The sequence below is a fragment of the Carettochelys insculpta genome, chromosome 15, assembly GCF_033958435.1.
Source record: "Carettochelys insculpta isolate YL-2023 chromosome 15, ASM3395843v1, whole genome shotgun sequence".
Taxonomy (NCBI): Eukaryota; Metazoa; Chordata; order Testudines; family Carettochelyidae; genus Carettochelys; species Carettochelys insculpta.
The window spans coordinates 25,319,274-25,333,913 of NC_134151.1; the positions used below are offsets into that span (position 1 = coordinate 25,319,274).

General features: G+C 43.4%; 1 pseudogene; it reads right to left on the reverse strand.

Moving 5' to 3' along the window:
* Positions 1-1,064: 1,064 nt before the first annotated feature.
* On the reverse strand, positions 1,065-1,238 carry LOC142021379 (ATP synthase F(1) complex subunit epsilon, mitochondrial pseudogene; annotated as a pseudogene).
* Between the last annotated feature and the right edge of the window lie 13,402 nt (positions 1,239-14,640).

The window sequence follows — 14,640 nt, forward strand, 5'->3', positions numbered from 1 at the left end:
AATTTTCTTTAAAAGAATACAGATAAATTGTAGATATACCTTGAACCTCTCAAATTGGGAACTCTCACCCAGCAACACCCGTAATCTGCCATGATTTTAGTTAGCTGGATAACCACTTCCCTCCCTCCACCCATTGGTGAACCAGAAGCTGTTTATTACCATGCTGTTTTATAGGTGCAGACAGATTATACAACTACCATGAACAGACTATATCACACCCTTGCAGGCCCATGATCTTGTTTTCACTTAATATTCTGTCCATACAGTACATCACTGAGCCAGTCATCTTACTCCTTACTCTTATAGTGGATAGTTCTCTGAAGACATCCACGCAGTGTGCAGCGGCAGTTAATAAAGCAAATAGGATGTTAGGAATTATTAAAAAAGGGATAGATAATAAGACAAAAGATATCATACTTCCCCTATATAAAACTATGGTACGCCCACATCTTGAGTACTGTGTGCAGATGTGGTCTCCTCACCTCAAAAAAGATATATTGGCATTAGAAAAGGTTCAGAAAAGGGCGACTAAGATGATTTGGGGTTTGGAAAGGGTCCCATATGGGGAGAGGCTAGAGAGACTGGGACTTTTCAGTCTGGAAAAGAGGCGATTGAGGGGCGATATGATAGAGGTATATAAAATCATGAATGGTGTGGAGAAAGTGAATATAGAAAAATTATTTACCTTTTCCCATAATACAAGAACTAGGGGACACCAAATGAAATTGATGGGTTCAAAACTAATAAAAGGAAATTTTTCTTCACCCAGCGCACAGTCAACCTGTGGACCTCCTTGCCGGAGGAGGCTATGAAGGCCAGGACTCTATTAGGGTTTAAAAAAGAGCTCGATAAATTTTTGCAGGTTAGGTCCATAAATGGCTATTAGCCAGGGGTAAAGCATGGTGCCCTAGCCTTCAGTACAAGGGCGGGAGATGGATGGCAGGAGATAAATCACTTGATCATTGTCTTCTGTTCTCCTTCTCTGGGGCACCTGGCATTGGCCACGGTAGGCAGACAGGATACTGGGCTGGATGGACCTTTGGTCTGACCCAGTATGGCCATTCTTATGTTCTTATGTTCTCCTTTTTAGGTTTCACTATTTTTATAGTGGCCACTGCACCTCTCTCTGCCTCAGTTTTGTATTGCGGTTTCAGTGCTGCTCTGACAGCCTGGGCACAGATCTGGGAGTGCTGGATGTAGCTGAGCCCGGCCTGTCTCCAATACGCCACCATGGCTGCAATCCCAGAGTGGCAAAGTTTCCTGCGATCCCATAAAGTTTGTTTCCAACCACCAGTCCTGGGTCTCTGTTCTGTGCTGTTATTTAGCTGCATTTTACCTCTAAATATCTTCTAAGAGCCCATTAAGTGGTAGAAGTGTTGGTAACATGCTAGACAAAGTTGACCTCCCACGATCCAGCAAATTCTCTCGTCTGGCACCAGTCAGGTCCTGAGGGTGCCAGATTAGAGAGGTTCAGCCTGTACTATGTGGCATTACTGCTGTTCATGTTGACTAGTTAAAATGCAGATGTGACGAATGCAGACAACAGATGGTCGAAGAACTCCAGCACATGCAAGAGCTTGTTCATGTTGCCAAAGTAGTGGTCTATGGGCAGTAGGCAAAGTCTGGTAACTTACACGAATAGTTCCATCAAAGACTCTGAGCATGGTATGTTGAATGAATGTTATAGTGTTAGCACTTGAGAAGCTTCACACCATCTCTTGCAACAGTGGCACAGTTCAGCATATCCTGCCCCACAGCCTGGCAGTAAGAGCTCTCTAATTGCAAACTTCTCAGCTTGCAGGCCTTTGGCAGCAGGAACTATCATTCATTTCCTATCTTAGGGCTGTATATAGGGACACCTATTACCACAGTCCATGAAAAAAACATCAACTGCAAAGCCCCGATGGACTCGATGGAGGCTCTGGCATGTCTCCAAGCTCAGCTTGGGAGAGAGCATGTTTTCTTTCTTCTTTCCCCACTGGTGTTTTTGGAAGGGTTTAGAGAGATAGAAAAGTGAGAGAGACACATTCTTTGAAAGGAAAGACCTTTTTTTGCTGAATTTACTTGGGTTTAATTAATACCTAAAGATGCTTCTGCAATAAGTATTAAATAATAGGACAGCCACATAAAAAAATGGTCACAGCCCTGTTAGAAGTACACCATTGTTTCTAAAATACTACCTGCTGGGGTGGCATACAGCCAAAACAGCTAGATCATACAATTAGATGTAAGAAAACATGCTTGGAAAAGTATCGGAGAGGTAGCCGTGTTAGTCTGGATCTGTAACAGCAACGAAGGGTCCTGTGGCACCTTACAGACTGACAGAAAAGTTTTGAGCATGAGCTTTCGTGAGCACAGACTCACTTCATCAGATGCTGGTCATGGAAATCTGCAGGGCCAGGTATAAATAAGCCAGAGCAAGGGTGGGGATAACAAGGTTAGCTCAGTCAGCAAGGGTGAGGCTTACTACCGCAGTTGATCTGGAGGTGTGAACACCAAGGGAGGGGAAGCTGCTTCTGTATTTAGCCAGCCATTCACAGTCTTTGTTTAAGCCTGAGCTGAGGGCGTCGAATTTGCAGATGAATTGTAGCTCAGAAATTTCTCTTTGGAGTCTGGTCCTGAAATTTCTTTGCTGTAGGATAGCTACTTTTAAGTCTGCTACTGTGTGGCCTGGGAGATTGAAGTGCTCTCCTATGGGTTTTTGTATATTGCCATTTCTGATATCTGATTTGTGTGCGCTTATTCTTTTACATAGAGACTGTAAAAACTTTGCTTGGAAAAGTTTTCTGAGCACAGGTTTGTTAACACTAGCATGCAGATTCCATTTCCTTTTACACTGTTTTAGAACAATAATGTTTTTAAACAGGCAAGCTGTCTATATAATTTGACAGCTTTCATTGTTGTTGGCCTTTTACAGATTAATTAAGGTTCAACAACGAAGCTAATGTGTAATGCAAAGAATGGGTAAACTGCAAACAGGGACTGGCAATACTCTGAAGGTTATGCTGGATATTTTATCCAATTAACAAGGCTTCAAATGTAGCAGTGGTTTTGGATTTGTGACTAATGGCACACAGTCTACACCTAACATGCTGATTGGTGCAGTGCCACTGATGAAGTGGTAGGAGTTTAGTAAAGATGATCTTATGCCAATGAGAAAGCTTTTCCCAGTAGCTATGCCAACAAAAGACACTCTCCTGCCACTGGAGTTCTATGAACTCCAGTGTTGGCACAATTTGTGTCACTCAGGGGGTTGGGACTTTCACACCCTCAAGCCACATAAGCTTTGCCTACCTAAGCTGTCATGTAGACATGGCCTCAGGAGACACAAGAGTGGGAGTCTGCAAGCCCTGGGAACTTGGAGATAGCCTTGAAATCTCATTAACTACAAGCGTAGTATTCACTAACCACTGGGATCAAAAGGTGAACATGCATGGGACAGAAAAGGGGAGATTTTTGTTTCCCCTTTGCGGGCCTGAAGAATTTATTCTTCCCTGTCTCTGTGAGCAAAAGTGACCCTGACACTAGAACACTCCCATGCTTCCTTTCCCTGAGCACAAAAATGGAAGAGGAGGGCAAGGGATTACCCCTGGTTCCTAATTTTACTTGTGCCAGCACATTGCCTTCATTCACACCTGTACATGAACCCAGAAACCCTGTGCATCCTGCACTGTGCTATGCAGATATGTGAAAAATCCAGGCCTTAACGAGTCATAGTTCATCTCTATAGCAGTACATAACAAACAGCCTCTGAAATACTAGCTAATTCACCAAACTCCCTTGGAAATGGCTCATTGTTGTATTTCCAACACAAGAAGAACTGGGGAGACACAAGGTGGAGGAGGGAATCTCTCCCTCCTGTTGTATGCTCTGTGTAAGCTTGTCACCAACAGAAGTTGATCCAATAAAAAAGTAATTACCTCAGCCACCTGGTCTAGCTAATATCTTGGGGCCAACGTGGCTACAACAACACGGAGTACAAGAAAAACTAACATTTCCATAATCCTCGAGGACAAAGAATCTACTAAAAATGCTGCAGTTCATCCTTACAAGCTGCAAAGTTAGTGCTCGCTCTGGCTTTGGTGTCATTCAGGTCAAAGCCTACAAAGACCCTCTCAAGCTGTTTGGAAAATCTTGTCTGGTGAAGCCTAAGTACTCAGAAACTTTCACGTGTGCATTGTGTATGCAGGAGCTAACCTTGAAACTCCTGCCTAGAATGCTAATGGCTTTAGCACCACAAAGAAATGTTCCCTATTTAAAAGCCAGATACAGCCAGCCTTGTCCTTTAGCCAACTGAGACAAGGTGGGCGAGGAAATATCTTTGTTGGACCAACTTCTGTGGGAGAGAATTTTTTGAGCTAGTGTGACAGCTGGTTGGAAAAAAAAAGATATTTTCTCACCAGCTTGTCTTACTAATATCCTAGGACTGACAGCTAGACCAACGTTAGTCAGCTGGTCATTTCAAAGCTAAGCTTTGCAGAAAGTTCCCTGAACTAAATGTGCAGCAATTGACCACTAGTGAAAATGGGATCTCTTTTCCCTCTTCTTTTCGTAATAAAAACCGGCTCTCACCCAAGGCTCTTACACGTATTTCCCTCCCCACAATGGACAGGGTATTCACAAACTTACAAGCCACACTGTGAGAGCCAGTACATGAGCCTGCAAACTAGAATACAGAGGAAGGTCTTTCACGCTGCATTCAAAGTGGGAACCAAAACAGACAAGCCTCTGATTCCCATCTTTTAGAGGTTAGGCTCAGCCAAAAAAATTATGGAGCCCAAAGTGGCATGCTGACAGGCTCGGCCAGTAGGCAGCAGATGCTGTAATCAACTGGAGCAAGGGACCCAAGGCAATCACCGTGCTCGCCTTGCCTAAGGCTGGACCTGCTAGAGGTTTTCCTCCTCCCTATTCTGAAAGCAGCCCTCCACAGTATTGCTACAAACAACCCCAGTAGCTTGCATAGAGCAAGCTGAGGGGAACAGAAGAGAGATAGATGCCCAAAGGAAGAATAAAACCAGTCTGGCCTATTCGTAACTTTCTGCCCAATAAATGTAAGAATCTGAGCCCACTGCATCCCCACTGATGTTCATGCAATCAGTGGGGTTTCAGCAGGTATGAGTGTTTATCATATAGCACCAGATGACGCTAAATAGTGCCTGAATTGTTCAGTCTGTCTTTTTGAAATCAGTGGGGTTATTTGTGAAGTAAGGAGATACCTAACTTAGTATAAAAACACTCCCCATCATCTTTATGGCTGCAGCCCTGCAAATGAACCTACTACCAAACAGACACTCATTAATTTCAATTGGATGAAGTCCACCTTGGGATTTATTGCATCTTCACCCCTCCTTTGCATTACACAGTAGCTTGGCTTGTTGAGCCATACAGTATGTATTGCAAGAAGGTGCTATTGCACCTCACACAGCAGGATTAGGTATCTGAGATAAACTGTAGTTTCTATCTACACCAGTACCAAATATTGAGACAGATGAGATATCACACGGTAACCATAAGAGTCCTCCCCCGGGGAGGACTCTTATGGTTACCGTGTGATATCTCATCTGTCTCAATATTTGGTACTGGTGTAGATAGAAACTACAGTTTATCTCAGATACCTAATCCTGCTGTGTGAGGTGCAATAGCACCTTCTTGCAATACATACTGTATGGCTCAACAAGCCAAGCTACTGTGTAATGCAAAGGAGGGGTGAAGATGCAATAGAGACTGGCAATACTCTGTGAGGCTGTTACAGATCATTTACTCAACTAACAGTATTTCAAACATAGCAGCAGGTTTGCATCTGTGACCTAGAGCAGACAGTCTACATTGCTTGGCCCTACCTATTTTCCTGTCACCTCCTGTCCAAGTTCTAGTTTACTCATTTGCTGAGGCAAGGATTATCTTTGTGTTATTTTCTTGTTAGTATAACAGAGCCCTAATGAGGTCATTGAGCCTCACTGAAATACATAGTGAGCCAGAAGTTTTACAAAACTTTAATACAGAGAAGCCCCCCCAAAAAGGTCATTGTTGTTATACGCATTTCTAGGGTGAGCATATGGAAATCAGGTAGTCGGAGTGAAAGCACAGCCCTTTCATTTGATGCAGGGGCAGGTCATGAGACCAAAGACAGGTCAACACTTAGGGAGAAGGCTGGCTTAATATATGCAACTCCAGCTACATGAATGACATAACTAGAGTAGAAATACCTTAAGATGAATTTCTGCAGTATCCCCACAGCAGGAACCTGACAGAAGAAATTCTCCAGTCAACTTCCCTTATGCCTCGCAGCCTCATGGAGTTCCAGGACCTATGGGACAGCCATAAGTGGCCAGTTTAGCATGTCCCATCCAGATCCGTTAAATCAACACCCAAGAGGTCGTTGTCCAAAGCCTCAATCTCCAGTAAAGCATAGACAAGCACCAAATCTGCTAGGAACTCAGGAGGAATCTAGTTCACAGAGTATGCTGAGATGCGTAACACACCCATCCAAATAATCATGTTGCCATTCTAATATTACTCCACAGCCATCAATACGACATATATTCTTGTGCATCTTGACTGCGCCAAATGCTCTGAAAAATGTGCATATTTTCAATAAACAAAATTAGCTTCCCTTGAATCTCTCAACCATTCTGCTTTCAACTCTGCATAATCTGATACATGAGTGTAAAAGTGGGAAACCTGGAAGTCAAGCAGAGGTATGTGGAGAGCTGAATAATGGGCATTTTCATGTGATTCTTTCAGTTCTGATGAATGCAATTGATTTCTTAACAAAAGTTAATCTTTGGAAAGGAACCATGTTAGCATTCCTGTCAATTTAGGGTTGTTGGTTTTTTTTTAAATTGTTCAGCGTACAGCTTAAAAGGGAACATTACCAGAACTCTGACATGCCTCAAAGAAATATATTAGACTGCTTTGAACTTTAACAAAGCTCTCCTTTGAAGACTTAGTGTTTGGAATTACAATTGATTTTAAACAGAAAAAAGTGGTACCGTAAACATGGAAAAAAAGGAATTTCCAATACCAGGTTTACCTTGGACAGTCTAGGATTAACTTCTTAAGATAGGATATGTACAGCTCTTTTGCTTGTCGTGTACTGAATATAAGATCTGCAGTGTGCCATAGAGTCCTTAGGAAAGTTCAGTAGTCACACAGCATTTGAGAGAACGAGAGAAAGAGAAGAGAAATCTGTATGCTTGAAGTTTGTGATTGGAACAAGTGGAGCAAATTAATAGGCCCTAAGAGAGCTATGTTAAATGACCATGTCTTCTATGATAGGTTGTGGTATACGGTTCCTGCGCCTCAGAGAACATCAGTTTAATTTCCTTGATCATACTAGAACTCACGTTTTGAAGTTTACATGTAAAGAAATGTGCGTACGGTTCACACAAGACAGAGCCATAGGGTGGCAAGGCTCTGCTAAAAACTGCATGTAGCACAGGGGCAGGATTTTTTTTGCTGCTGGTCTCTGGGGGCAGGGTTTGGAACCCTTCAGGGAAAGCTGATGGGTTCCCAATGACTGGATGCAATGTGGTTCATTAGTTGCACCCTGGATCTAAAGGGACAGGAGAGCATCTCAGAGATGTTCCAGACTGAACAGTCCAAAAGAAGGAACCATAGAAGCAGCCACGCTTGGGAGAGGAGACATGTTGTATTACAGTTTAATTGTACATGAAGTCAAATGTCTAGAAGACTATTAGCTGTGTCCCTGCACAGCATAGTGGGTTACATTCTGTAGTAAGCCAATAAAGCCATCTAGTCCTATGGAACAACTAGTAACAAACCTGATAGCAGCCCTGGAATAAACAGGCATTGTACCTGTTGGTATTCATGGGGATGAATTAGGCTACACCTACACTGCCCCAGAAGATTGACCTGCTCAGGGTTGATCTCACACATCTAGTACAAACTCACAAAATTGACCTCTCAGAGGTTGCAGTCAACCCCTGTACTCCTCATGTCTCATGAGTTAGGTAGGTTGATGGGAGAAACTCTCCCATTGACCTTCCCCACTATGGACAGCCAAATTAACCGAGCACAGATATAAGTTTAGCTATGCAATTGCCATAGCTAGAATTGTGTATCTGTGATTGGCTTACTTGGCCTAGACATAGCCTAAGACCAGCATTTTGCATGTGAGCTGAGTGGGGGTTGTTTTTAAATTTTAAGCTTCACAGAAACAAATAGCCACAGTACCTCTCACAGGCAACATCACAGCGAGGGAAATATAGAGGCAGAGCTGAACAGTACTGGAAGGAAAAAGGCTGACAGCAGTTAGATTCTCCTGGCTACGCAGTACGAGACATGCCTGTAGCTCACCGATTCTATCAAATTGTTTCTGTTGTGTTCAACATGCTTTATATTTGTAATTCCTCCAAAGTGACCAATCAAGGGGAGTGCGCAGGAAGCACCCGAATAAGCAGGCAGATTTTTAGAAGTAATGATTATGGACAGCACTGATGGTCCAGAAGATCCACAATGGCTCTCGTCTGTCTGTGGTTATTACACACTACAGCCCTTTCCGTTCTGTTACAAGTGAGGAGGGAAGAGCTGAGAATGTAATTTGAGTAAGTGATTAATTAGTTAATTTTCTGAGAGGCAAACCTTCGAGGCATGAACTTGAGGAGTGGGGGCACCTTCACAGCACTAAAATTCCCCTTCAAAGTGCTCTAGCCTGACACTAAACTTCTTCAGCCATTAGACACTTCCCTGCAATTACTGCATTTCTATGCTTAATTGAAAGGATGTGTGGCTAGCCACCTAATTAGACAAGCAAATTATATGCAAATATAAAACAACCACTGTTCAGACATCCAAATCAATATTGGGGGGAGGCAGAATCATCAGCTATTAGCAGAACAAATTTATTTTCCTAGAAGAATCCAGCAAGTTTATTTATTGCTCTCAAGAAGCTGTCAAGTAAAAATAATTTCATAACCCCATAAATATTAAGTTTCTCATTGCATTAATTGCTTTATCATGCAGTAATATTTAGAAAGATCTGTACCTTCATATTTCAATGTTTTCCTTGAACACACAGTAATAGAAATACGTTCAGCTGAGAAAGCAGTTTTTCCCCCACCAGAGGTAAGGCAGAATATATTGTGAAATCAGATAAGGATAACGTGCTCACAAATGCATCTTCACTACATTCCTCTTTCAAAAGAGGAATGCAAATAAGGGAAATGGATAATGCAAAAGAAGTGCTGATACACAAATCTTGTGCTTTATTTGCATAATCTCTTCTGATCACTTTTTCAGAAGTGATTTTTTTCAAATAAAAGCAGTGTAGAGAGGGTTCTTTCAAAAAAAACCCTTTTTTTTAAAAAAAAGACCCCAGTACCACTTTTTTTTCTCCCCTCCAGAAATAGGGATTCTTTCAAAAAAGGGTTTTTTTCTCAAAAGAACTCTGTCTACACTGCTTTTTTTTTCCAAAATTCTCTTCCAAAAACACAATTATGCAAGTGCAAGATTTGTAAATCGGCACTTCATTTGCATTTTCAATTTCCCTCAACTGCATTCCTTTTTTGAAAGAGGAATGTAGTGTAGACATAGCCTTACAAAATAGGAGAGCCTATTTTTAGTTGCATAAAGCCAAATATGAGGAGCCCAACATTGAGTACTATGTGCTCTAAGCAGCAGGGCTTTGTGCAAGGCACTGAAAGATGGGAAGGAGATGAACAGGAATGAGTTAGTTAACTCCATTGCCCTAAATGGAAGTGAGGGACAGTTGCTGTGTCAAGGTGTGCTTGCAGAGGTCAGACAGGCCACCTTCCAGGTTGGAGCCAAGCTGTGGCCTCAGAGGATGAGTTGCAGCGAGCTCTGATTTCTCTTGGGTTAGAGTTAGGTAATCCTTAAACCTGAGGTCCTGTTTTAACACGAAAAACAAAATACTCAACTTAAACTTCCTTGCCCATGCCCCCTTATCAACATATACATGGGATACAAAAGGGCATGGAGCAGACAGAAAAGAGCAATCTGGCTTTAAATGCAATTCCCATCATGTTAATTAAGCACATGACTTCATGTTTCCTCATTCTTTAGCTACATCTCCTGCACTGAACCAGATTGAGGATGACTGAGAATCCCTTCTTGGCTTTTCGCCTTAATCATTCCCTCAGGATGCAGCAAGCTTTCTGCTCTCCCAGCATCCATGAATCTCAGAGATCTGCAGGAGGCCATATGCTTCTGCACCACCACTAAAACCCCACTCATATTTGTTTTCCATCCTTCCCTTCACCCCCCAACTGCAGGCTTCATACCAGGGACTTTCCCTAGTTGCACCTGGTCTCACAATCACTATTATAGGTAAATTTTCACCATATGGCTGGAGTTGGGAGTCCGGCATCATGCAAGATAGGGCCTTACGTTGTGTATCAGGAATTTTTTGCCAGCTAAATACATCCCAGTACTGGGATCATCACCACCTCTCCTGAGCATCTCCTTTCTCTGGCCCATTGTGCCCACATCATCATTTCTTTGTCACAGGACAGCAGGCTGGCTACAGACTTTGACTTGCCCTGGGCACTGTGGGGACTCAACTCTAGCTCTGTGAAAGGGCGGAGCTAGGGGCAGCCAGACCTCAGAGCCACACAGGGCTCTGGATGCAATTTAAAAGACAAGGGGCTCTATCTTCTGCTGTTGTCATGGTAGCAGCAGCCTGGAGTCCTGGACCCTTTTAAAATCACCAGGCCCTTGGGTTGGGTGCACATTGGTGTGGCACTGGTCTCTCACAAGGGCCCACTGGCAGGACTTCAGCAGCTCAGTCCTCTGGCCAACTCACCCACATTGCCCCCATTTCCAGGGTACATAGTCCAAGTTCTTATATCAAGCCTTGATATGGGGACATGGAGCCAAGATTTCTCCCAGAGGCACTGCCTTCTCCATTCTGTCACCTGGGGCCCATCTTGTTACTCTTGCTGGCCTGGGCAGGTTCTGGGTTCAGTCCTCTGGGCTTCAGCCTTCCTTTCCCTGTCTTCTCCTGATCCCAATGCTTTCCTTACAAGCCAGGCACTTGATCTTCACCCCCTCAAGCTCCACCCACAGCAACTGCAATTTCTGCTCTGAGGCTTGTCTTATTAGGTCCTTTTTGCCCCCGATTGGTCTCTCTAGCAGCTTCTCTGCTTGGATGCTTCTCTGTCAGCAGCCTAGAATGGCTGCAGAATTTCCACAAGGCTTCCAGCAGGGGACCTCTGACAGTCTACCTCGTCACTATTGCCAAAGATGTATTATGTGGTGTCCACCCACACCAGTCACGTGGAGCGTTGTGATGGATCCCCAATAATCATTCATTTACTTTAGAACAGTCAAATAATGTGCATGTTAAAAAGGAGACTTGTTTTTAAGAATAGGTCACATCATTCATAACTGCTTTAATGTGGGAATGAACCAAAACCGCCTGAGCTTGGAAAACTAAAATCTGAAGGGCAGGAACTGCTGTACTTCATATCTGTTCAGTACAATTAGGATCCAATCTGCGGCTACTGAAGTACAAATAATAAGGTCCAAGATGCAGTGGGGTGGGGACAGAACCTTTAACAGTAAGCATGCTGCCTAAGTGACATCAGGGAGTAGGTAGGACAGACAGAATTCTAAAATACCTTGTGCAAATCTGATGGTGTCCATACAGCTCTCAGTGGAACTGCAGGCTAAGGGGACTGACCCCTCCAGCTTCCTATTATATCTGGACTGACATATTCATCAGCAGTCTCAGTTTGGGCTCACCGCCCTGTTGCGTTAGAAGCTGCACAAAAGAATGGTCTCCCACAGAAAAAGCTTACAATCCAAGTAACAGGGAATGCACAGGCAAAGCTCGGCACCTACAGGCAATGAAAAGGAACCGCCACAAGATGAGTCGTTGATACTCCTGTATGGGAGAGAATGGAAGAGTGATCAAGAGCATCTAGTGAAAACGACATTGTGTACCATCCACGCCTGTTATATTCCAACTCCTCAAAGCTCCACTGTTAGTGTGCACTCAGCTGAATATTTGTGTCTCAGTCACCACCTTGGTGCAAATGATTCAAGAGCAATCAAAGCTGATTGTGAGACAGTCAAACTTTTCTTCTGTGTAATTCAGTCAGCAGTACTGCTCCTCATTTCCTAAGTAAACAATCCAAAACAAAGGCATATGCTTTATGGTATCACACAGTATGTCTTACAATGTCAACTTTTATCTGAAGGGCTTCCAATGCTCGATTTAAATGTTTTTCGTTCTTCTTTTACTTTATCATCCCCCTGTACAGTGTGGTCATATTGCCCCCTGCTGGATACACATAGGTACAGTTCTAGAAAGCATGCTTTTAGAATAGAATTCCCCCCCACCCCCAATTTTTCTCCTGGCTATTAGTCAAAGTTTTATTTCATGAATGGCAGTTTCACAACAACAGCAAAAAAAAAAAAAAAAAAAAAAAAGTAGCTTCACATTTACAAATGACTGCTTGAGTTAAATCTTCAAATTGCCTGCCTCATTATTCAACTCCTTTTTAAGAGGTGGTCTTTCGGTTTTGTTTATTTCTTGTCCATGAGGACACAGATGTATGTGGGTGAAGTTAATACTTGTGAGCAGCATCAAAGGCAATGGAAGCCTCTTATCTACTCACAGACCAGGTACAGTCTGGGCATCAGCAGTAGGACTTTCATACCATCATGCCAGTGACACTCTACCATGGAAAGGGAGACGCCTCAATGGCTGAGCAGACAGATTAGCCTCCATGGGAGTGCCAAAGCTACAACCACACTGCGTAGCCTTCATAGTTCATTCATTCCTTGGCCTTCTCTTGCTGACTCTAACAGACTATTCTCCAAACATAGCCCACAGAGTGCCTAATGCCTAACTCACCTCCTTCCTAGGAAGGAGGAATGGATCCACCTTTGTTAAAAAAGAGAAAATCAACAATGACATGATGCAAAGTTGAGCTCAATGCTCTCCACCTGTAACTGCTCAGAGTTCTTCCTCTCAGGAGATCCCCTGTCCCACATAGTCAGGTGGGACAAGAAGCCACTGCTTCAATAACTCAGTTAGGAGAGTTCTGCTTTTAAAAAGGACTACCACCTGTTAGCCAGGTGAAAAGGGTAGGTCGTCCAAACACTTCCAGCCTTGTTGCAATCTCTGTCATTGCAAACTGAACAAATCTGATGTGGAACAGATGGGGCACGAATGATAAACACAGAATCCTGCCATGCTTTTTTCCCCCAGAGTAGAGCTTCACTTTTACCTACCATGCTCCAAGTGAAACTTCAGATACATTAGGCCACCAAGAAAAGAAATCAATAATAACTGGAGGACAAAGAGCTTCAATAAATGTTACCAACATACACACAAGTGAATAGTCACTTCTATTTTCACACAGTTTGCGCAAGTGTTCATGGTGGCAAACAATTTGCCACAAGCCACACAATGTGCAGCAGTATTACAGTGTCCTCTTTGCTGGAAATGGATGCGCAACTAAAAAAAATGCAACTAATGCATCACAGGAAAGAATCCCTGGCACAAGAAGTTATGCAGGGACCACAGAGACACCATCACAATGGAGGGATGAGACAATGCTGTTGCTGCTGTTCAGACAAAGTGACCTGTAACCACAGTTCCTTGAGATGGACTTGGCCTACTCACTCATAGTCTGCATTAGCCAGTGCATCTCATACCGTGCAACTTTCTCACAGCGCTTTCCAGTACAGCACTCAAACACAACTTCTATTCCTCCCTTTGCATTTTGGATTGCAGGAAAAGCAAGAGTGCTAAAAGAGTGATGGAAGGGCCTGAGACAGCAGAGGGTACCATGCCTCCTTTTACCGCTGTGCCCTCACGACACTCAGGAATGTAAGAGAGAGAAGTAAAAAAGGTGCATGACAGCTCTACCACCATTACTAGGAGAAGGTTTCATCATTCAAGCTGCACCCATCAGTGTACCGTGAGTGGGAATATGCAAAGGACGCTCAAAGAACAAATGAGCATTTGAGTAGTTTGCCTGCTACCCAGGACTATAAAACACAAAGGGATTCCTCTCATAACCCTGGCATCTTTACTCAACCTGTGAGCAGTCAGATCTCTACAGCTTCCCACTCTCATCCCAATCCCCTTCCATGAGAACCTCGCTTTTTGTTCCTTTTCTCTCCTATTACTTGCTTTTACGCTGCTATTTTAAAAACTAGTATTGCATTTGTCCAGCACCTTCCAGCTGAGACCTTCAGAAACTGTACCAATAAGAATGAAGGATATTTAATAGGACTCTGGTAAGTCTTGGGCTAACTTTTTCAAAAGTTACTAAGGTACCAGTGACTCTAATCCCAAAAATGACCTAGGCATTAAGGTCCAGATTCACAAAGGTACTTAAGTGTCTAACTCCACAAATGCCAAAGTTTCCGCTAATCAGAATTCCTAAAGCCATCTACACCAGCTACAGTGCCGACTCACAGGGGGCACCTGCTGGCCTTCAAGCGGGATTCTCAAAGTACACGGGGAATACCTAGTCTTGCCAGCAGGACCACAATTCTGTAGGTGTGCTGGAAGCAAGCTGACAGGATCCGGCCACTCTGGACAGCTTACCTAAGACTGCTGTCAGACCATGCAGCAGAAGGTTACATCTGCTCTGCAACTGGGAGGATGTTTCCTAGTTCAAGTAGAAAGACAGGCACTAA